General features: G+C 41.4%; 1 long non-coding RNA gene across 1 annotated transcript; it reads left to right on the plus strand.

Moving 5' to 3' along the window:
- Window positions 1-14,597: 14,597 nt before the first annotated feature.
- Window positions 14,598-17,140, plus strand: LOC121984387. Its single transcript, XR_006112872.1, has 3 exons — window positions 14,598-15,156; window positions 15,253-15,462; window positions 16,842-17,140. It is a non-coding gene; the product is annotated as an uncharacterized LOC121984387 (long non-coding RNA).
- The last annotated feature ends 6,132 nt before the right edge of the window (window positions 17,141-23,272 follow it).

Below are 23,272 nucleotides of genomic sequence, written 5' to 3' on the forward strand. Positions count from 1 at the left end.
TAGATAGGCTTCTCTCTGCGTTCCTGCTGCTGGGGCTACTGGTGCCGTAGGCTGGACTGGTGGAACCTCTAAGACCACTGGTGTCGCTAAGTTAGGCTCCGGGGTGACAGTGGGAGTGTTCTGCTGACTAGCCTTCAAGGTGGCTATTTCCTGTTGCTGTTCAGCTAGCTGCTGCTGTAACTGAGCCACTAGTGCTGTAAGGTCTAGGGGAGGCACTGAACTGCCTGCCTCATGCTGGGGCTCAGTGGCTGGTGCCCTTCTAGCTGGGCGTCCTCGTGCCATTTCTCGTACACCGAAGACATATATAACTAAAGCATTCATGTTTGTAGAATTTCTACTATCATGTTTAGCTAGCTACTATAAAAATGTTAAAGCTATCATATATAAGCATGCTATAGTTATCTATAACAGAAAAGCAATAAACATACAAAGTGAGAGGTATTCTTACTTGGAAGCTGCAGGTACAATGCTGATGTGTGTGTAGGAAGTATGGAACACTGCTCTGATACCACTCTGTAACGACCCGCCTTCTACTGACTAGGCTGTGAGGCCGATCGCTACATTATGCTGTGCTAAATTATTATTGCGAAAATCTGGATTGATTAAAATTTTACTAAACTGATTATTGTAAAATCTGAACTTAATATTCTAGGTGTACCTAGGAGTTGTACACATGCTAGGGAAGATAATATATGCCTCTCGGATGTCCTGCTAGCTGTAATCAGGCATTTCAATCGATCCATGAATCGATTGGGCTGTCAGATCGATCAGTGATCGATCCAGCTTGATACTGGCACGGAGAAAAACTCTGGATCGGTCGGCTGACCGATCCAGTGGCTATATGGCTTCTGTATGCGGCTGGATCGGTCTACCGACCGATCCAGGAGTACACTGATCGGTCGGCTGACCGATCAGTGAGCTTCTATACCCACTGTTCGCATCTGGATCGGCCGGCTGACCGATCCATAACAGACGCTAACTCTCTGTTCGCGACTGGATCGGTCAGTTGACCGATCCAGTGGCACAACCCAGTTCTGATCGATCCGTAGATCGATCTGGGTTTTTGATTTCGCACTGAAACTCTGATTTCAGCACTAGTTCGTGTCAAAACCTCACACAACAATTATACAAGGCATGGAAAACATTCTAATATCCACTAACTAGCATTCTAACACGACATAGTGTAAGGTTTATTAATTCATAGCATTTAAACCACTAGAAATGCATAAAAGTGTCTTAAGAAAAAAAACTAAGTTCATAATTTGCTAAACTTCCTAAGGATCTTCATTCCAGGTTCCTGCCACACACACCATCTCTGCATTGACCTCCAGCTTCCTCTGCTAGTCCATCTTCCCTTTACCTTTATCTGCAGTATAAGGGAAAATAGAATCTGTAAGCTTAAAGCTTAGTAAGAAACCAACTACCTCACTAAAACATGCAACGATGCAAACATGTTTTTAAAGAAATGCTATTTAAAAACATGCACTGAATTTGTTAAAGCATGGCATACTGAAGTCACATGGCATAAATACTGAAACATGGCATGCATAATAAAATCTAAGCATGGAGCTATCTCATGGTATCAACTAGGAGAACTAAACTGGAACTGAAACTAAAACTGAGCTAAAACTGAGCTTAAACTATATTCACATAACTAGGTTACGAATTTGAAAGCTATTATCATAATAAGTGAAAATAGTAATCATGCTGCTGTTTGGGTTCGGCAACTGTACTTGCTGTGCGCGCATCCTAGCTAGACCCGGGTTTGCAAGTCCCGCATTTAGTAGGGTTTACTAGGTTATCTAAACCTAGGGACGACTGTGGGAGCCCAACCCAATGGACATCTGGTCCAGTACAGTGCCACTGAAAATAAAATACTGAATAAAGCTACTAATTGTCTATTTTGCTATTTCTAGGTTATCTGAACCTAGAGCTAGGTTATCTAAACCTAGAGGCGACTGTGGGAGCCCACCCATTGGACCGTAGTCTCATGTAAGCTGAAACTAGACTAATATACTGATTTAAATGCTACTAATGCATTTAACTTAGCTGTTAAAAATATCTGAGGTAGTATTTAGCTACACTAATCATTTTGTCGAACACTTGGTGTGCTCCAACTCTCCCCTCTAATAGGGAGACCACCTCTAGGCACCCGACAACGTCCATAGCCTCCAACTGAAGGAGAACAATGTGTCTGGCCCATCTAGAGGTGCTCAACTAGATCCCTAATCTGCGAGGAGGGTTTAAACACACCCTGGGTGCCGAAAAATCTTCATATAGCTAAACTAAAGGCATGCAATCAAACGAAAGCTACTTATACTGCAGGTGAGGGGTTTCTTACCTCGTGCGCTAGTTTTCCGGTGGGGACGATATTCTCGACGATCCTCTCGCGTCTACGTGTTCTTCTCGCAGAGGGGAACGTCCTCGTGTCGGAGTCGTCGCCGGAAGGTGCTCCTAGAGCCCTTAGGGAAGGAACCCTAGGTTGTTCTTGTGGTTGGCGCCGAGAGAAGGAGAGGAGAAGGGGAGTCGGCGGTGAGGGTTGGAGAGGAGGAGAAGTTGCCGAATCAAACAAAAATAAACCAAACCCCACTTAAACTTCCTATTTATATTAAGTGGGTACTTTGACCCAACTCTAATATAAATTAAATCGTTTCCCTTTCCTTTCAGCACGGCCCTGCTGGGTTCATCTGGTTACTAAGGCTAACTAAAAGTTATCGGATCCGAGAGGTCCCGGGTTCGATTCCCGCCTAAGCTATTTTGCGGTTCTAATTATTTTTGCTACTTCCGCTATTCTAAAAATTCCGGAAAAATATCTAAAAATTCCAGAAAAATCATAGAATATTTCTAATGCAATTTTTAGAATTTTCGGGCGTTACACAAAAACCCCAAAGTCATGGGTCAACCTGGAAAGGGAGCTCCAAGAGGAAATAGTGGAGTAATAAGAAGGGAGGATCCGTAAACAAGCAACCTAAGTATGCCACATGTTCCACCTGCGGAAAGATGCATCCTAGAATCTGTTGCAAGGGCATGAGTGACTATTATACATGTGGTCAAGAGGGGCATATGGCCAAGAATTTCCCAACCAAGATCAACCTTCCTCCTATACAACCTATGCAATATGGAGGCAAGCAGGCACAACTACACTAGATGCAGGCCGCATTGGAGGGTCCTCATATTAGCCAAGGTAGACTGGAAGCTCCACCAAGTTCTACAAATGCCTGAGTTTTCTCCCTTACCAGAGAGGAGGTAGAAAACGCCTCCACCGTTGTTACAGGTCAGATATGTATTTTTAATCAATATGCAACTGTGCTATTTGATACCGGGGTAATCCATTCGTTTGTCTCCATAGTATTTGCTGAAAGAATAGCTATACCCCCTGAGGTCCTAAGCAGACAATTCTTGATGACACTACCCTCGGGAGAGATAATGACATCTACGCACTGGCTGCGAGCTGTGCCAGTCAAAATTTCAGACAGAGAATTACACATCGATCTGATCTTGCTGAACATGTCTGATTATGATGTTATTTTTGGGATGGACTTCTTGAGCAAGTATGGTGCTTCCATCGAGTAAGTGAAGGGTTCTATTCCAACCTGAGGCAGAGTCTAAGTTTGAGTTCATCGGAGATTCAAAGAAGAGAACCTAGAAATTTTTATCAGCCCTGAAAGCTCAGAAGATGTTAGCCGATGGATGTGCTGGGTTTCTAGCTCATGTGGTTAATACCCAGCAAGAAAGAAATCAAGAGCTAGAGGAAGTTAGAGTCGTGTGTGACTACCCAGAAGTGTTTCCCGAGGAGTTGCCAGGTTTAGCGCCGGATAGGGAAATTGAATTTGAGATTGAACTCATCCCTGGTACCCATCCAATCTCAAAAGCACCCTACCACATGGCTCCGGCAGAATTAAAAGAACTTCAGGGACAGTTACAGGAGCTACACGACAAGGGCTTAATTCGCCCTAGTCACTCACCATGGGGAGCTCCAGTGTTGTTCGTAAAGAAGAAGGATGGGTCTATGCGAATGTGTGTTGACTACCATGCGCTGAACAAAGTAACAATCAAGAACAGGTATCCCTTGCCAAGGATTGATGATCTATTTGATCAGTTAAAGGGAACCACAGTCTTTTCCAAGATAGACTTGCGGTCCGGATATCATCAAGTGAAAGTGAGGGCAGATGATGTACCGAAGACGACATTCCGAACAAGGTATAGACACTAGTTGTTCGTAGTCATGCCTTTTGGAGTGACGAACGCTCTAGCTACGTTTATGGATATGATAAATAGAGTGTTCAAAGCGTATTTGGATAAGTTTGTAATCGTCTTTATAGACGATATTCTTATATACTCCAAAAGTCAAGAAGAACATGCTGAACATCTGAAGACAGTATTACAGATTCTTCAGCAGAGACAGTTGTACGCGAAGTTCTCCAAGTGCGTATTTTGGCTCGATCAAGTGTCCTTCCTAGGTCACATTATTTCCAAGGATGGGGTTATGGTAGACTCGATAAAAATAGAAGCTGTGAGTAACTAGAATAGACGCAAGAATGTCAGTGAAATCAGAAGTTTCCTTGGATTAGCAGGCTATTATAGGAAATTTGTTGAGAACTTCTCAAGGATTGCCTCTCCATTGACAGGACTTACCAGAAAGAATAGAAAATTTGAGTGGACAAAGGATTGTGAAAAGAGTTTCATTGAAATAAAAAGGAAACTGACCAGTGCTCCAATCCTGACTCTTCTAGAAAATGGCGAGAGCTTCGATATGTATAGCGATGCTTCTAAATTGGGACTTAGAGCTGTACTGATGCAGAATGGCAGAGTCATTGCCTACGCCGCGAGACAACTCAAAGATTATGAGAAGAACTATCCCACTCATGACCTCGAGTTAGTAGCAGTAGTTTTCGCTCTCAAAGTCTGGAGGTACTACTTATATGGAACTCGGTGCAAGATTTACACAGATCACCAGAGTTTGAAGTATTTCTTCACTCAGAAAGACCTAAACATGAGACAACAGAGATGGCTTGAGTTAGTCAAAGACTATGATTGTGAAATCCTCTACCATCCAGGGAAGGCGAACAAGGTGGCAGATGCGCTAAGTAGAAAATCTTGCGCAACTTTATTGTCCTTATCTGCCATGTCCCAACCCCTACGGAAGGAAGTAGTGAGTTTTGGGCTAGAAATTATTACTGGGCAGCTCTCCACTTTGACACTAGTATCAACCTTACTTGACGATATACAGAAAGGGCAGGATGAAGATCCTAATATTCAAAAGATCAAGCAGGGAATACAAGAAGGAGAAAATGGGGAGTTTCAAATATCAGACCGTGGGATGCTATATTATGGTAATCGTCTTTGTGTCCCTAATCAAGAAGAACTGCTAAAGAAAATTCTAGATGAAGCCCATAGAACACCCTATGCAATGCATCCTGGTTCCACCAAGATGTACCAAGATTTAAAGGAATGCTTCTGGTGGTCTGGAATGAAGAGAGATGTTGCTAGATACATCAGTACCTATCTGACGTATCAACGGGTTAAAACAGAATATCAGAGACCAGGCGGAGTTCTACAGCCTATCCAGATCCCAGAGTAGAAGTGGGAGGATATATCTATGGATTTTATAGTAGGATTACCCAGAGCTAAGGACGTTTATGATGCTATCTTGGTAATAGTAGATAAATTGACCAAGTCTGCTCATTTCCTAATAATCAGAACATCCTACTCTATTGAGCAGTTAGCACAATTGTATGTGAAAGAGGTCATTAGATTGCATGGAGTTCCCAAAACCATAATTTCTGATAGAGATGGTCGTTTTACTTCACACTTCTGGGAGTGTGTTCAGAGAGCTCTTGTCACTAAGTTACGATTCAACATTGCATTTCATCCTCAAACTGACGGGCAAACAAAACGGGTGAACCAAATTTTAGAGGATATGCTACGGGCTTATGCCTTAGATTTCAAGGGGAGCTGGTGTCGATACCTATACTTAGCAGAATTCGCATACAATAATAGCTATCAAGCTACTATCGGAATGACACCCTATGAGGCTCTATATGGGAGGAAATGTAGATCTCCTATTTGTTGATATGAAGGTGGTGAAAAGAAAGAAATGGGACTCCAGATAGACCTCATCGAAGACACCACCAAAGCTATTCAGAACATTCGCCAGAGAATAGAAACTGCTCAGAGCTGGTAGGAAAGCTATGCGAATGTGCCCCGTAGACTGCTGGAATTTAAGGTTGGGGATTCAGTATTCCTCAAAGTAGCTCTTATGAAAGGAGTAATGCGGTTTGGGAAGAAAGGAAAGTTAAGTCCACGATATGTGGAGCCATACCTGATCACTAGAAGAGTTGGCACGGTAGCTTATGTACTGGAACTACTTCAGGAAATGCCGACTATTTATAAAGTATTTCATGTCTCAATGCTGAAGAAGCATGTTTCCGATGTAAACCAAGTGATTGAGCCACAGATGGTATAAGTTCAAGAGGATCTCAGTTATAAAAGTCGACCTATTCAGATAATAGATCAAGAAGTTAAGAAACTGAGGAACAAAGAGATACCGTTAGTAAAAGTGTTGTGGCAAAGTCAACAGTATGAAGAGGTAACATGGGAACGCGAGGATGATATGAGACAGAAGTATCCACAATTGTTCTAAGTTCGAGGATGAACTTTTTATAAGGTATGAGGGATTGTAACACCCATAAATTTCCTCTATTTAAATAAAGTAAAAAGAAGTAGAAGAAGAGAAAAAGAAATAAAAATATAATCATAAATGGCCTGGGCTAGGATTGAACCCTAGACCTCTTACTTAAGATTAGTTGAAGTTGCCATTAGGGTGGTGGTAAAGCATCACATTGGGAATAGGAAACAGTTGATTATAAGTAGATTTTGTGTGAAAAGATGCTTCAACTTCGACCTAGTATAAAAGGGAAAAGAAGAGATGAAGACCTAGCTTTTCATCTTCCTCTTCTCCTCTCTAGCCGAAATCTCTCCTTCCTCCTTTCAAGTTTCGGCCAAGAAACCTAGGGCTTCAAGTCTTTAAGCTTTTCAAGAGAAGAATCTAAGGGGAGGGGCTCTCCCAAGGAAGTAGAACGTGCAGGAAGGTGTCTTGGAAATTAGGGAGGGCAAGAGAAGATTGTCTTCCCTACATCTTATACTAGTAAGATTTAGCGAAAGGATGTAAGTACTTCTCACCTGCGGTATAAGTTGCTTCGTCGATGCATGTTGTAGTATGTATCTATGTAAGTTAAAAGAATATTCATGCCATGATATGTTTTATGTATGTTAAAGGAGATAGATGTTATGATTGTAAGATGCCCTCTAAAGTTTGGGATTAAGAGCACGTTTACAATATTTGATTTGCTTCCCATTAAGTTTTGGGACTAAGAAGCATAATCATGTACTCCAAGGTGCTTCCCTATAAGTGTGAGGGATTAAGTGCACACAAGGTGTTTGTTGAAATGACAAGTTAGTGCAAGTACAAGAAAGAAGTATTAAAAAGAAAGTATTTTATTTTAAGATGGCATGTACTGGACATATGGTCCATGGGTGGGCTCCTAGATCGCCCCTAGGCCCCTAGATCGCCTAGTAGTACCTTAATAGGTTCGGGATTAGCTACCTCGGATCTTTTTAAGGATGCACGTAAAGTGATATAATGCCGGGCGGGCCCAAAGCAAGTCGATTATTATTTTCACTAGTACGTTATATGAAGTTTTCCCAAGTTCATTGTTTATTTTAGTGAAAGCATTCTTAAGTTTGGGAATTAGAGACTATAAGGTGCAGGTTTGATGAACTCTATTGTATGGCAAGGTTTATGGTTTTCATTACTTGTTTTCAATACAAGCATGGTTTTATGTTGACGTCTCATGATAATCCTACTTAAAAATGTTGATGTTTGCATGATGGGTCTATTTAAAAATACATGCCATGTACATATTTCCAAATATGGGTTTTAACATGAGTAATTATTGAGTGCATGTTTTGTGTTCCTTCAAGCAGTTTTGCAAAGCATGTTTTCCTTTTTTAATGCATTGTTTTATGAGTAGATGGTACTTACCAAGCATTCACTTACAGAATTACATTCCTTATACTGCAGATAAAGTTAAAGGAAAGCTCGAGTAAGAGGAGGTAGCAGGAGCGGTGTTTGGGTGTGTGTGTTGTGCCGAAACAGTGGAAGAAAATCGTGGGATTTGTGATAATGTATTTTATTATCTCATATTTACCTGAACATTAGTAAAAGTCATGTATGATGAATTTATAGTTTGGTAGTAAATAGCGTGTCAAAGACTCCCCCTAAAGTAGTGAGATAGAATGGTAAGCCAAGGAGGAGTATAAAGGGGAGAAGGACTACTTTTGTGTAGTCGTGTCTGACCCCTGCATGGCCGTGACACGGCCGTGTGGAGTCACACGGCCCTAACCCTCTCCCTTACGGCCAAGGTGGCACGACCATGTGACCCACATGATCGTGCGCGCACCTTTTTTTCTTGGCCAAGGCGACACGGCCGTGTGGTTTCACATGGTCGTGCACCTCTTCCTGTCGGCCAGAGTGGCATGGCCGTGTGGCTCACACGGTCGTGCACCTCTTCTTCTCGAGCAAGATGATATGGCCGGGTGGATTCACACGGTCGTGCCCCCCTTTGTCTCAGCCGAGGTGACACGGCTGTGTGAGTCACACGGCCGTGCCCCTCTCCCTCTCTGTCATGGTGACCCGGCTGTGTGGAGTCACACGGTCGTGCCATGCTCCAATAAGGAAGGCTTTACAAAGCCGTGTGCCACACATGACCGTGCCCAGACTCGGGTTTGGTATGGTACACAGCCAGTCATCACCACACGACCCCGACTAGCTCCCTCTCAAGTAAGGCTACACGGTTAGTCAGGACCACACGGCCTAGACCTTCTAGCAGCTCTATACTTTATCTCAGCTCTGCTTGGCTCCAAAACATGACTTAACAGTCGAAACAAATTTAAAATAGATTTTTGGTTCGAGTAGTGTGCATATAACGAAGTCTTTAGAAGGTATAAAAGAGTAACGTCCGTGCCTTAGGTTAGAGCTGAAGAAGGGCGGTCATTACACTACACGTGTTCCCGCGCCGAGACATGGCACAGGACGGCCACGTAAGAGGGCGTTGGAATCCCTGGCGATGGAGTTGCCAGAGATGTCATCTGGGATCGAGCCTGTCGGGTAGGGATAGACTCCTCATGGTACTGTGGGCGCATCGGGCTCTCATTTTCCGAAGGTTCCTTCTCCAGAGGTACTTATCCCGACCATAAACATCGGAACCACCCCTACAGTATTCATGGTACTACAAGCGGTAACACTTGCGACATATTTGGCCCCTCCACTAGCAGTGCCTGCTGCTGCATACCCGGCACCTCCACCACCTGTGCCTACTACTATGGACCCGACACCCGCACCAACAGTACCAGCCTCTCCTACCTATGTTTTGCATGTAGTGCAACCAATGGTACCTACCCCGGCTTATGCAACAGCACCAGGGGTACCTTCCCCGGCCTATCCAGCGGTACCACTTGTAGTACCAGCTCCAGTAGTTCCACCAGTTCCCGCGGCGATCTCTACTCACCCTACTAACATAATTGTGGTACAAGATCGGATCCCAGCTTTGGCAGAGTCAGTGAAAAGCCGATTCACGCTATTCTGCGGAGAGACCGATCCGAGTGTGGCTCAGTCTTGGATAGAGACTATGGAGTGCACTTTTTTTTATATGGCTTGCTTCGAGTGGGAGAAAGCAGAACTAGCTGCTTTCCATTTATGAGACAAGGTCGATATCAGGTGGGACACGTAGTACTTGATCATAAGCGAGCAACACATTACCTGTGAAGATTTAGAGTGGCTTTTGAGAGCCAATATTTTCTACGGTTATATCAGATGACACGCCGTTAGGATTTTCTGAGTCTTTGGCAGAACAACCATATAGTGATAGAATATAATACTAAATTTAATAAGTTAGCTAGATTTTGTCCAAAGTTAGTTGCTGAGGATAGATCATGTGTGCTTCAGTTTGTCCAAGGACTAGATGGACATCTGCAAGTAAATATTATAGGTTTTGGTAATTCGTCTTACATAGAGGCATTGGATAGAGCACATATGATTAAGTTGGCTCAGCAGAGAGCATATCCGAACAAGAAAAGGAAGTAGACAGATCAGGCTTCAGGACAGATCGAGCAGCCACAGGCTACCGGACCATAGCAGAGTGGTCGCAGTCAGGCAGGTCAGGGTACTTCTGGGGTATCTGGCCAGTCTAAGAAGTCAGGGCGGGCTTCATCAGGACGTTCTCGATCTTCTTCGTAGAACTAGAAAAAGCCCGCCAGTGATATTCACTCAACCCATGTGGGTCCAGAGATCATATCACATTAGTCTGCTCCCTGGGACAGTCAGTTTGCTATTATTGCAAACTGCCTGGGCACATGAGCCAAGATTTTTCACTGAAGGCTCAACATGTGGCTTCTGGGGGTTCTGTTCAGGGAGGATAGATCATTCAGACTCAGCGAGGAAGGCAGAAAGGCCAATCTTCACATCACCAACAGAGGACAGCCCCTGCAATAGCTGCATATGGCATGCACGAACAGGATCACTCCAGTGCCCTTATGGTATCCTAGAGCTCTGTCTCGGGACCTCAATATCTGACGCAGGGGCAGTATCAGTCACAGCCTCAGCCACTAGTGCAGTATCAGCTGCAGCCCCAGCTACTAGTTCAGTATCAGTCGCAGCCTCAGCCCCTAGTGTAGTACCAGCCGCAGCCCCAGCCATAGGTTCAGTATAAGTTGCAACCCTCCTATCCATCTCTGGCTCAGTATTCGGCACTGCCTCAGTGGTAGGCTCAGGCTCAGACGCTGCAGCCTTTGGCAATGCTACCACCTCCAGAGACTGGATGAATTCACATGGTTACCAGAGAGGATGCACAGCGGGCCAACGGATCCATTTCTGCGATATGATTTTACTTTATGCATTTACCGCTGATATGCTTATTGATACTGGTAGTTCACATTCGTTTATTTCTCGTGCATTTATGAGGGAGATTGGTAGACTACCTATCCTTAGACCGCGGTGACTGACCATCACCCTGCCATCTGATGATGTATTGGATGTCACTTAGGAGGTTAGAGGATGTCCATTGGACTTCGGAAACCATATACTCATTATAGATTTACTAGTACTGGAAATGGTCGAGTTCGACATTATCCTTGGCATGGATTGGATGTCTGCATATCATGCCACGATTGATTGCCAGACGAGGGTAGTCACATTTCTACCTCCAAACCAACCCTCGTGGGATTTCACTGGCATCAGGGATGATGGTATATCAACCATTTCTACGATTCAGGTACAGAAGCTATTGTTACATGGCTGTCAGAGATTTCTATTGTCGTTGATTAACGCTGACAACAACAGTAGTTCTCAACTCTCAGACGTTCCCATGGTCAAGAGTATCTGGATGTATTTCTAGATGAGCTACCAGGCATGCCTCCTCGAAGGCAAGTGGAGTTTGTTATTGAGCTGATTCCGGGGATCGTGCCGGCATCGAAATCTCCTTATCGTATGACACCGAAAGAGTTGGACGAGCTAAAGGTCCAACTCTAGGAGTTATTGGATAGGGGATTTATTCATCCTAGTGTATCTCCATAGGGTTCTCCGGTATTGCTCATCAAGAAAAAGGATGGTACTATGAGGTTGTACATTGATTATAGATAGCTAAATATAGTCACCGTAAAAAATAAGTACCCCTTACCACGGATCGAGGATTTGTTTGATCAACTCAGAGGTACATCAATGTATTCTAAGATTGATCTGTGGTCTGGATATCATCAGTTGAGAGTCAAAGATTCTGATATTTAGAAGACAACATTCCGCACTAGATATGGACATTCTGAGTTTTTAGTAATGCCATTTAGGTTTACCAATGCTCTAGCGATATTTATAGATTTGATGAACCGTGTCTTTCTGGAGTATCTAGATTAGTTCGTTATTGTTTTCATCGACGACGTTTTGATCTACTCACGTTCTGAGGAGGAACACACACAACATCTTCGCATAGTCTTAGAGACTCTTCGACAACATCGTCTTTAAGCGAAGTTCAGCAAGTGTGCTTTTTGGCTATCCTCAGTCAATTTTATGGGACACATGGTTTCTAGCCGAGGGATTTCCATAGACCCTCAGAAGATCGAGGCTGTCACCAGCTGGGAGTAACTGAAATCGATTCAGGAGATCCATAGTTTCTTGGGATTGGCCGGATATTATAGATGGTTTGTTGAGGGTTTCTCTCACATTGCTTTGCCGTTGACACGCCTGACCAGAAAAGGTGCGAAGTTCACATGGTCAGAAGCCTGCGAGACCAGCTTTCAGGAGTTGAAGCGGAGATTAGTGTCGACACCAGTTCTGATTTTGCCTTCTGGAGAGGACGGATTCGTGCTCTACACCGACGCTTCTCTACAAGGTTTGGGTGCTATTTTGATGCAGCACAGCAGGGTAGTCTCCTATGCTTCTCGTCAGTTGAAGGATCATAAGAAGAACTACCCAGTACATCATTTGGAGCTAGCCGCTATTATCTTTACTTTGAAGATTTTGCGGCATCATCTGTATGGTATTATATTTGAGATGCTCACTAATCATAAGAGTCTCAAATATCTTTTCACTCAGAAGGAACTCAATCTCCGACAAAGGAGATGGATGGAGTTCCTGAAGGATTATGATTGTACTATTAACTACCTCCCAGGGAAAGCTGATGTGGTTGCCGATACACTTAGCCGGAAGTCCAGAGGGACTTTAGCTTTCCACCAAGTTTTGGTCACGAACTTGATTCAGGGTTTCTCCGAGTTGAGCCTTGAAGAGCAAGGGTAGACAGAGCAGGGTATCTGGTTACCATGGTTGCTCAGTCGTCGATCAGGACGAGGATTTGAGAGGCCCAGGCCGATGATCAGCGCTTACAGTTCATTGGCAACCAGATAGCTTTCGGGTAGCAGACGAAGTTCAGCCGAGATGATGAGGGTGTTATTTATTTCCGAGGTAGATTATGCATACCTTAATCTCACCCAGTTATGGAGGAATTTCTTCAGGAGGCTTATTGCTCCCATTTTGTTTCCACCCTGGTGGAACCTACATGTATCGAGATTTGAGGCATTCCGATTGTTGGAACGTCATGAAGAAAGACATCGCGGAGTTTGTAGCTAGATGTCTAGTCTGTCAGCAAGTGAAGGCTGAGCACGAGAGACTTGCCGATTTACTTCAGAGGATTCCCATTCCAGAGTGGAAATGGGAGCACATCACCATGAATTTCATGGTGGGATTGCCTAGGACATGACGAGGTCATGACGTGATTTGGGTAGTCATTGACCGATTAACCAAATCTACATACTTCTTAGAGATTCAGAAGACCAATTTGCTGGATCGATTGGCAGAGCTGTATTGTCAGGAGATCATCAGGTTGCATGGTGTTCCCTTGAGAATTATATCGGATAGAGACTAGGTTCACATCCCGGTTCTGGCAGAGTCTACAGCAGGCCTTGGGTACACAACTCCATTTCAGTACAACATTCCATCCGCAGACAGATGGACAGTCAGAGCGGACCATCCAGACATTGTAGGACTTCCTGAGGTCTTGCGTTATGGATTTCAGAGGCAGCTGGGAGGACCACTTGCCGTTAGTAGAGTTTGCCTACAACAACAACTATCATTCGACTATATAGATGGCACTGTTTGAAGTGTTGCATGGTAGGCCATGTCGGACACCCACCCTTTGGGAGGAGGTTGGGGAGGCCCAGCTACCAGAAGAGTTATGCAGATCGAAGACAGAAACTCCTGGAGTTCTCTATAGGCGACCATGTATTTTTAAGAGTCTCACCTACAAAAGGGGTGAAGAGATTTAGTCTCCGAGGTAAACTAGCTCTACGATACATTGGACCTTTCTAGATCTTGGAGAGGATTGGAGCGGTAGCTTATCGTCTGACACTACCTCCGGCTCTGGTAGGCATTCACGATGTATTTCATGTGTCCATGCTAAGGAGATACGTATCCGACCGAGCGCATGTTCTGTCAGATATATCAGTTCCAATTCAGCCTGACGTTACCCACGAGGAGGTTCCGATACGGATTCTGGACCACAAGGAGCATCAGCTGCGGAACAAGACCATTCAGCTAGTTAAAATCGGATGGTAGTATCATTCTAATGAGGAGGCCACTTGGGACCTCAAGGATACGATCCAAGCTCGATACCCCCATCTTTTTACTTGAGGTATGTGGGTTAGCTTTCCATTTAGCATTATACTATTTATCTATTGCTAGTACATGTTGTTGGTAAGTAATAAAATTTGGGGGCCAAATTTTTTATTAGCAGGGGAGAATGTAAAATAAGGTACCCAAATAATAATTAAATAATAACTTTTGATAGATAAATAATCTTATTGGTATTTTTAGAAATTTTTAGGATTTTTTAGAAATTTTTTGGAAATTTTTCGGAGCTTGTATGACTAGGTTAAGGGAATGAATTTATAGGCTTGGGGAAAACCTATTTGGAATATCAAAAAATGAGAGATGATTGAGGAATTGAACCTAGGGTTTAATTAAAATACCTAAGTTTATAATCTTTTATTTTTATTTTTTGATCTCTGCCCGATTCTTCCCCTCTCGCTCGACGTCGCCTCTCCCTCATGCGGCGTGGAGCGTCGATCGCCTTTTCTTCCTCTTCCCCCAATGGATGCTGCGTGACGCCTCACCTCCCTCGCGAACAAAATCACTGGCCAAGCTCTTCTCCTCCTTTGCATCGCGTTTTCCCCTTCTTTCCCTCTGCCCTAGCTTCCACCCGAGCCCTTCCTCTTCCCTGATCTTGCGCTGCTGTCGACCACCACGAACACAAGATCGGTCGTCGCAGCCTGAAGATGACCGCCGTGAACCGACACTGGTCGCCAGCCACCTTAGCACCACCCAATCTCCAAATCGCCACTTCGCACAAGCTCATCTTCGGTCAGGAAAGGGAGATATGAGTTCTAGTTCCACCGATATCTCAGGTTCCAGCGCTAGATTTAGGTTGTATCGGCGTCCCAAATGGCTACCTCTTCCTCCATTGACCAATATTGAGCGGCCACCTTCGATCCTTTCATCATTGTTCTCAACAGCCGCTAGGTCCAGTCTCCATCGGAGAGGAACTACCGATTTGGGTAAGTTCGTTAACTATGGGTTCTAGGTTTTGTAAAGGTCTGGATTTTAGAATTTAGGATAGGATGTGTGTTAATTGGGTATTTGCTTTCTGGCAGTGGCTTCATAGTATCGTCAACTTCTTCCTTGCCAACTTCGATCGTAGCTTGCCCTAGTTTTCCTTGGGGAGGAAACTGCTAGCGATAAGATCTGGCAGTGGCTTTTGGGAGAAGTCAGCCACATGTCTCTTGCAGCAACCTTCTCCGGCAAGCAATTTCTGGTAGCTGCTCATCTTGGCCGTGAGTCATCAGGGATGACTTTGTATTGTGGTAAGGTGTAGAGAATTTATCTCTTGCTTGAGCGTACACCTGTAAGTGAAGCTAGGAAAGATTAGCTAAGATTGATCCAAGTGGTTGTCTTGACAATTGAGGTTAAAATGTTGGATCTAATCTAAGCTTCAGGTTAGATCCGATTTATTTAATTAACCGAGATCAATGATAGGGTTTCCTAGTTAATAGGAAATTTGGATTTAGCTATTGAATTAATTATATGCACATTGATTATAGGACTTTGATTCGAGACGAGAGTCTCGACATGAGATCTATATCGGATACGATCTCCATTTTTAGGCGGGTACCTTTGACTTATCTTTTTGATATTATCATTCTGATATGCTTAGTGAGTTATAACTAGTCGTAATAGTTATGCTTATATCTGCTTGGTATGTCACTACTTGATACCATAGTTTACCATATTGTTATCTGTTATGCATTTATGCTTATGTCCTCTTGATTCTTGCATTATGTACTTATGTAGTGATATATAATGTATTACCAGATATAGGTCTAGCTACTAGATTTACTTGACATGTGTACCAAGTTTACTACTTGGCATGTGTACTTGGCATGTGTACCTAGATCATTGATATGGACTTGGTTTTTCTTTTGGTAAACATTATGAGGAGGTTGGTATTTTTAGGATTACATGCTTAGTGTCATGTACTATTTTGCATGATTGCATACAAAGCGATTGTCGACTCCATTGTTGTTGAGCACATCGCTAGTTACATGATCTGCACACACAACTACTCATGGGTTAGTGGTTTATCAGGCAGGGTGTGTGGTAGTTTTGCTTTGTCATGCTCCGCTGGTCCACTCATGAGTAGTGTTGACTGCAGCATAGGTAGCGGGGCAAGGATCCCTCTTGACTATGACACAGGGAAATGAGAGCTTTGGCTCTCCCACTCTGTTTGGGGTAGGAGGATAGGTGTACTCCGACAGTATCCTGCTCACTCGGTCACTCAAGAGTAATGATGGCAGAGTGCACAGTTGTCATAACCCTACCCACTCGACCTCGCCATTGTGTGTGAGGTGGCTGACTGACGTCAGGGGTGACCAAAACATTTGCATCATATGCATAAATTGCATTTATTGCTTGTGATTGTTGCATTTTGGATGTTGTATTTTTGTGGTTGCATATGATTGACATGCATATAGGATACATGTTGTGTTTGGTCTGACGACCCTTATATCTGGATAGGAGGTCCTGGTGAGTATAGCTACTTTGCTTGTTCAATTTTTTGCATTTCCTATTTTTGATCAGGAGACTATACTCCATGATTATTTCTGTTAGATATATCTTTCTATGCATGTCAGCTTGATACCCACTGAGTTGTTGAACTCACCCCATTGCTTTATTTCTATTTCAGGTTGAGGCTGTCAGGAGGTTCCAATCGTTAGTCCCCCACCTCGTGTAGATATGGTTTTCTACTTTCAGACTTTGTTTCCATGTTTGTGATCTACATACTTGTGATGTGTAGATATTGCACTCATGGATTTTATATTGAGTTTTAGTCTACTACCCTTATTTTCCATTGCGATGGTTTTCCATTGTGGGTTGAGTTTTCCTCGAGTAGTGGAGTAGGTTGTATTATAAACTGCGTGTTATGATGTGTTGTGTAGTCAGCCGAAGGCTGATTTTTTATAAACTGCGTGGATTGATTGTTTATATTATTGTATATGTTTCGATGGTGTTGGCCGAGGATTGTGAGGGGCCCCGAGGGCTATGTAGTCAAGTTTCACATTGTCACTCGTACAGGGGAGATGTTGTTGAAATTTCCTCTAGCAGGGACTCTTCCGGGGTGTGACATTTAGTTAAAACCTCAAATAGATGGATAGAAGCTTCTATAGAAGTTGTTGTTAAAGGTTAGGTCGAGAAGCCCTTATAAGGGCTATGGAAGATGCCTTCAAAGGCCTTGAAGGTGCCTCCAACCCGACAAATTTGACCCTGAACAACCTTGCCCTCATCCAAGATGAAGTATGATTCTTATCTTTCGGAAGGCACCTTCCATGTACTGAAGGCGCCTTCTATGAACAATGCCAAGGTGCCTTCTAGTGCTTGAAGGCGCCTTGGGTACTATTCACCTAAAGCTTTTCTTTGCTTTTCTTGCCCTACACAATATGTTAGTCCAATAAATCAAATAATAACCTACAAGATAAATGTTAGCACAATATTACTGAGTAGTAATTAGACTCTATCTCTCCTAAGACCAAGATCTAGTCGAGGTCTCAGTTTAGTGATCCAAAATGAACCTAAATTGGACCGACACCTATTATCCCTCAACCGCGATGCGCCCTCACCGAGTTACTCTCCTCCGGTGACTTACTTTTACTTACCAACTTGCAGTCAGTTGACTAGCCTCTTGACCCACTTGGTCTTCATGCTAGTTGTTAGGTCTGCAGACCCAACTGGACTTCTATCGACTATTAGGTCCTGCGGACCCAACTGTTCTATTTGCCAGATCTCAAGTCGGCTCATTCACCTATTTGGACTTCACACTAACTATCTAGTCCCGCAGGCCTAGTTGGATTTTAACCTGGTGTTAGGTCATTTAAACCTATCAATTCCTGCATACTTGGTAGAGTAATCAGATCACAAAAACACCTAACTCTCTTATCATTCATCAAAACTTGAGTTAGATGATTAGTACAAATTGCATCAATAATCTCCCCCTTTCTGATACAATGACAACCTGAGTTAAAGTTAGGAAAAGATATACAAAACATATATGACAAAATGAAACATATTTGGAAGAAATGATTTAAGAGAAGTCTAAGTTAGTTGTTCTCTTGATCATTTTTAGAGTTAAGTTCTTTTGATTTTCTTTGGTTCTCTAACTTAACTCTAACTTAAACCCTGACCCTCCCCCTTTGACATTCATAAAAAAATACACAGAGAAATTAGTTAAGTTAAAAATAAAACTCCCAGGTGTATTGGAGGGAGTAGTTAGTGGAATTAATTTTATTTGCAAAATAATTTTTAAAGTAGCTTTCAAGATATTTTCAAAGTTAAATTTTACAAAACTAAATTTTCAAGATGCAAGTATAATTTCTCAAAAATAACATTTGTTTAGGTAAACAAAATAAGGAGTTTTAAGTATTATAACAAAAGCTTGAAAGCTATTCTCAACAATAAGATTTTAATTTAAAAATATTTTCGAAATGCTAAGAATTTTTTAATTTAGAAATATTTTTAAAATAATTAAGAATATTTTTGAAATACAAAGAATATTTTGGAAATGCTAATAATTTTTAGAAATATTTTTTAAATGCTTAAGAATAATTTTGAAATGCTAAGAATATTTTCGAAATGCCAAGAATTTTTAGAAATATTGTTGAAATGCTAAGAACTTAGAGATTTTCTCAAACATAATTTGCAAAATACTTTAACTATTAATTTTTCAAACTTTTCAACTATTAATTTGTTCTAGCAAATTAATAAGATGATTTAAAACATTTTTCACTGTATAAAAAAAAACTAAACAAAAGGTTTAAAAGTAGGTTCGAAATTACCTCCCCTTGGACCTGGTATGTATTTAAAAATATTCATCTAAAAATCATCCTAACTTGTCTAGCCTTTAGTTACTAACTAACTACTAGAAGATAGTAGTATTTAGTTGATTAGTCAAGTTAAGTAAATGTCTCTAGTTAATGTTTAACTAAGATGGATTACTTAACCTGATCACTATAATTTGGTGTTTCTCGCCCATACTTGTGTCGATGCACTGATATAAGTATCATAAGTCTAGGTAATTTTCCTACACATCTCACACCGTTCTAAGTTTTTGAATACACAATCAAGGAAGTTCTAGTGTGTTTGTGAGATGCTCAAGTCCTAGATCAATAATATCATGCTTTCTATTGATTTGATCTAGACTTAGACTAAAATCATTTTTGAAAATCTAAGGAATTGGGAAACTTTTGAAAAATAAAGGTAAGAAACTTTTCCTAGAATTTGCAAATTATTTGGAAAATATTTTGAAAACAGCAGGCCTAGTCTATGAGACATAATCCTAGATTATCTAAATAAGATGACAAGGAGTGGACAATTATATAGATCTAGTCAACCAAGTGTACAACATATGATAATGTATTAAGATGATCAAGTCTGGTCCTCATCAGCTAGAGAGGGTGGGGACTGCTCAGACACTCGCACAGCTCGAAGAATCTGCTGAAGTCCGACGGTCATCTCCTCTTGGATCGAGGAAAATCTAGTCATCATCTCTCCTCTAAGAGTGCATCCATCCGAGATTGACTGTCATAACTGTGCGGAAGACTCCTCAAGTCGTGCTAGTCGGTCCTCGATGGATAGTGCGATTGAGGGCTAGGTCAGAGTCAGAGGTTGTCTAAAGAGCTCCTCCTCCGTGAATGTCGGTAACTCCTCCCCCTCGTCCGGAATGATAGGTGGGAAATCATCCTCAGCCTCACTTGGTATATCTGGCTGTGGTCCTGCTCTCCAAGCTAGTCCCTCCTGAGCAGTGATATCTATATGCACTAATGAAAACTGATACTGACCAATCTCATCATATGTGCTAAGGGGAGTGGTCGTACCCTGCGTCATATCTATCCCTATGGCCAAGAATATGTATGTTAAAATATAACAATATAACATATGAACCTGTATCCTAGTGACAAGACTAGATGCATGAATGACATTGTGGAATACGTGTAATGTTATGTCGATGTCAAAGCATTGGCATAGTGTATATAGAAAAAATGAATGAGATGGTTGCATCATCACAACATCACGAGATGTGATAAGCAGAATGCAGGTGGTTAGGACTCAATATAGGATATAGTCCTAGACCCTAAGAGAGAGTGACCTAAAGTCAGTCACTATAGGTAGTCTCTCCTCCCCAAAAAAATACATGTAGATATTATCTAATGTAATATGGGAGTAAGATTTTCCAAATGACAAATCTCTACTAGGATAGCACAAAAATGGATAGGCTGATCTCCTAAGTCCTAAGCTATCATACAATAAAGTAGGGGAAAAACTAAAGTCCTTTCCACCAATTCTAGTGGAATAGATGAGGTCATCAATCTTAATTAGATTGTTCTAAAATTAGGCACACAAATCTAAGTTCACTAATGACTATAGTAAACTAATTTATCCAACTGATAGTAATCAATAATCTCTACGATAGGTGCACAGTATCTGATGAAGAATGACCTACTCAAAAACCTAGATATTAGTGCAACATATGTATGCCGTAAAATGTCTAACCTAAGCCTCTCAGAGGGAAACCTAGCAATAAGTAGATGGGGCATTGTTAGGGCTAGGGTTAACATGTCATTGTTTCCTAAAATTTTAAACATACAAGACATTCATATAATAGCAAATAAATAGCCAAAAAGAGTTATGTAGTTAAGTTAGGATATACCGAGGAGGCATTGTTGAGATTTTGGAGGGGAAAATATGAAGAAGTAGCGAAGATTCGCTGTGGATGGTGCCTTCTGGATGCCACAATTATGAATAGAGTGTAGCTCTATTCATTGAAAAAATTTGAGTTGACGGTGCCTTCAACCTCATCAAAGGCGCCTTCAAGGTGTTATGAAGGGCGTCTTCAATCGACTGAAGGTTTCTTTAATCAGTTAGGGAAAGAAATTTCCCACCCTTACGAGAGCACCTCCGATTGACTTGGAGGCGCCTTCAGAGGCGCCTTTTTTTTATTAGTTTTGATTTATGTTTTAGAATTAATTTAATTTTCATTTTAATTTAATTTTAATTTTAGTTTTAGTTTTTAATTTAATTTAATTTTAGTTTTAATTTAATTTAAAATTTGATTTTAGTTTTTAATTAAATTGTAATTTTAAATTTAATTTTAGATTCTAATTTCTAATTTTTAATTTTTAATTTAGTTTTAATTTTCAAGTTTTAATGTTAAAGTTTTAATTTAATTTTAATTTTTAATTTTTAATTTTAGTTTAATTTAGTTTTAATTTTTAAGTTTTAATTTAATTTTAAATCCTTAATCATCTCACTCGATCTACATTTTTAGTCAGGGAATCCTATAATATTGTGAGATAAATTAGATGAGTTCGATGGTTGGGTGTGACTTTTTGTTAGATTCATGTTTAGTCTTGGGTTCAACAAATAGACATTCTTTAGATAAACTTCTAAGTTATGGTGAGTCACGTGGACATCATTAGAGTAACCACGCCTTCGAAAATTTTCAAATAGTCCTATCCACTGAACTTAATACAAAACTTTGGTTTAACCAGTTAAGATTCATAAAGGGTAGCTTCAGTTAGTTTCACTAAACCAAATGCACCAGGTCAAAGTCATATCTTCCTAGACATGCATAAGTAGAGATTCCCTAACCGACTATCATCCAAAACTTTACCAGTATCGTTTATCAAGTTAAACTTTTTTCTTATTTAGACTAGTCCTAATTACCCACCCAGTAAGTTATTGATTTTAGAGGTGGAAGCTAGTTTGGAGCCTCCCCCTGAATTATTGACCTTTTAGGTTTAGGTTTTAGGTTTATATTGATTATTTTTGTAGTCATAATTGTAATGCCCGAAAATTCTCAAAATAAATGTTAGAAATATTTTATTATTTTTTTGGAATTTTAGAATATTTTTATGGAATTTTTGGAGTAGCAGAAGTAGCAAAATTAAATAAAAACATAAAATGGCCTAAGCGGGAATTGAACCCGAGTCCTATTAGACCCTACGATTTATAAATGACCTTAGTAACCAGGGGGCCCCAGTAGGGGTGTGCTGAAAGAAGAGGAGAGGAATTATATTTAAGATCAAGTTGGATTGTATTGATCCCTTAATATAAATAAGGAATTTAAGTGGGAGTTTATTATTCTTGAACGACAACTCTCCCTCAAATCCTCACACGCCACCCTCTCTCTTTTTCCCGCACCTTCTCGGCACGCCAACCTCAAGAGACCTAGGGTTCCATCCCTAGGGTCGTAGGAGCACCTTCCGGCGACCACTCCGGCACGAGGACACTCCCCTCCGCGAGAAGAACGTGTAGACGTAAGAGGATCGTCGAAGAGATCTTCTTCTCCGGAAACCTAGCGATCGGATTGTAAGAAAACTTAGCGCAGGAAGTAAGTAACCCCTCACCTGCAGTATAAGTAGTTAATCGTGCATTTTTATACCTTTAGTTCAGCCATATGCATGATCATTAGTTCGAGGAGAGTTAGAGCACACCAAGTGCTCGATAGAATGACTTGTACAGTTAAATGCGACAATAGGCATTTTAATAGCTCAGTTAAATGTCATAGAAGCATTTTAAATAGCATGTTTAGTCTTGCTTCAGCTTATATGGGACTATGGTCCAATGGGTGGGCTCTCATAGTCGCCTCTAGGTTCAGATAACCTAGCTCTAGGTTCAGATAACCTAGTAAGAGCAAGATAAGATAAATCAGTTATGAACAGTATTTTACTTTTATCAGTGGCACTGTACTGGACTCTCAGTTGTCCTTGGATTGGGCTCCCATAGTCGTCCCTAGGTTTAGATAACTTAGTAAACCCTACTAGATTCGGGACTAGCTATCTTGGGTCTAGTTAGGAATGAGCGCATAGCAAGTACAGTTGTCAGGCCCATCAGCAGCATGATTACTAGTTTTATCTATTATGAAAATAGTTTTCAAAACTTCACAAATCAGTTATGTGAATACAGTTCGGATTTAGCATTAGCCTAGCATCAGTTTAGCTCAGCTTATGTATCAGTTCAGTTTTCTTATTGATACAACAAGATTCTATGAACAGTATTTGATGCCATGCTTTAGCATTTTCAGCATGAATATCAGCATGTATTTCAAATAGCATCTTTTAAAAG

Source organism: Zingiber officinale, chromosome 5B, assembly GCF_018446385.1.
Source record: "Zingiber officinale cultivar Zhangliang chromosome 5B, Zo_v1.1, whole genome shotgun sequence".
Taxonomy (NCBI): Eukaryota; Viridiplantae; Streptophyta; class Magnoliopsida; order Zingiberales; family Zingiberaceae; genus Zingiber; species Zingiber officinale.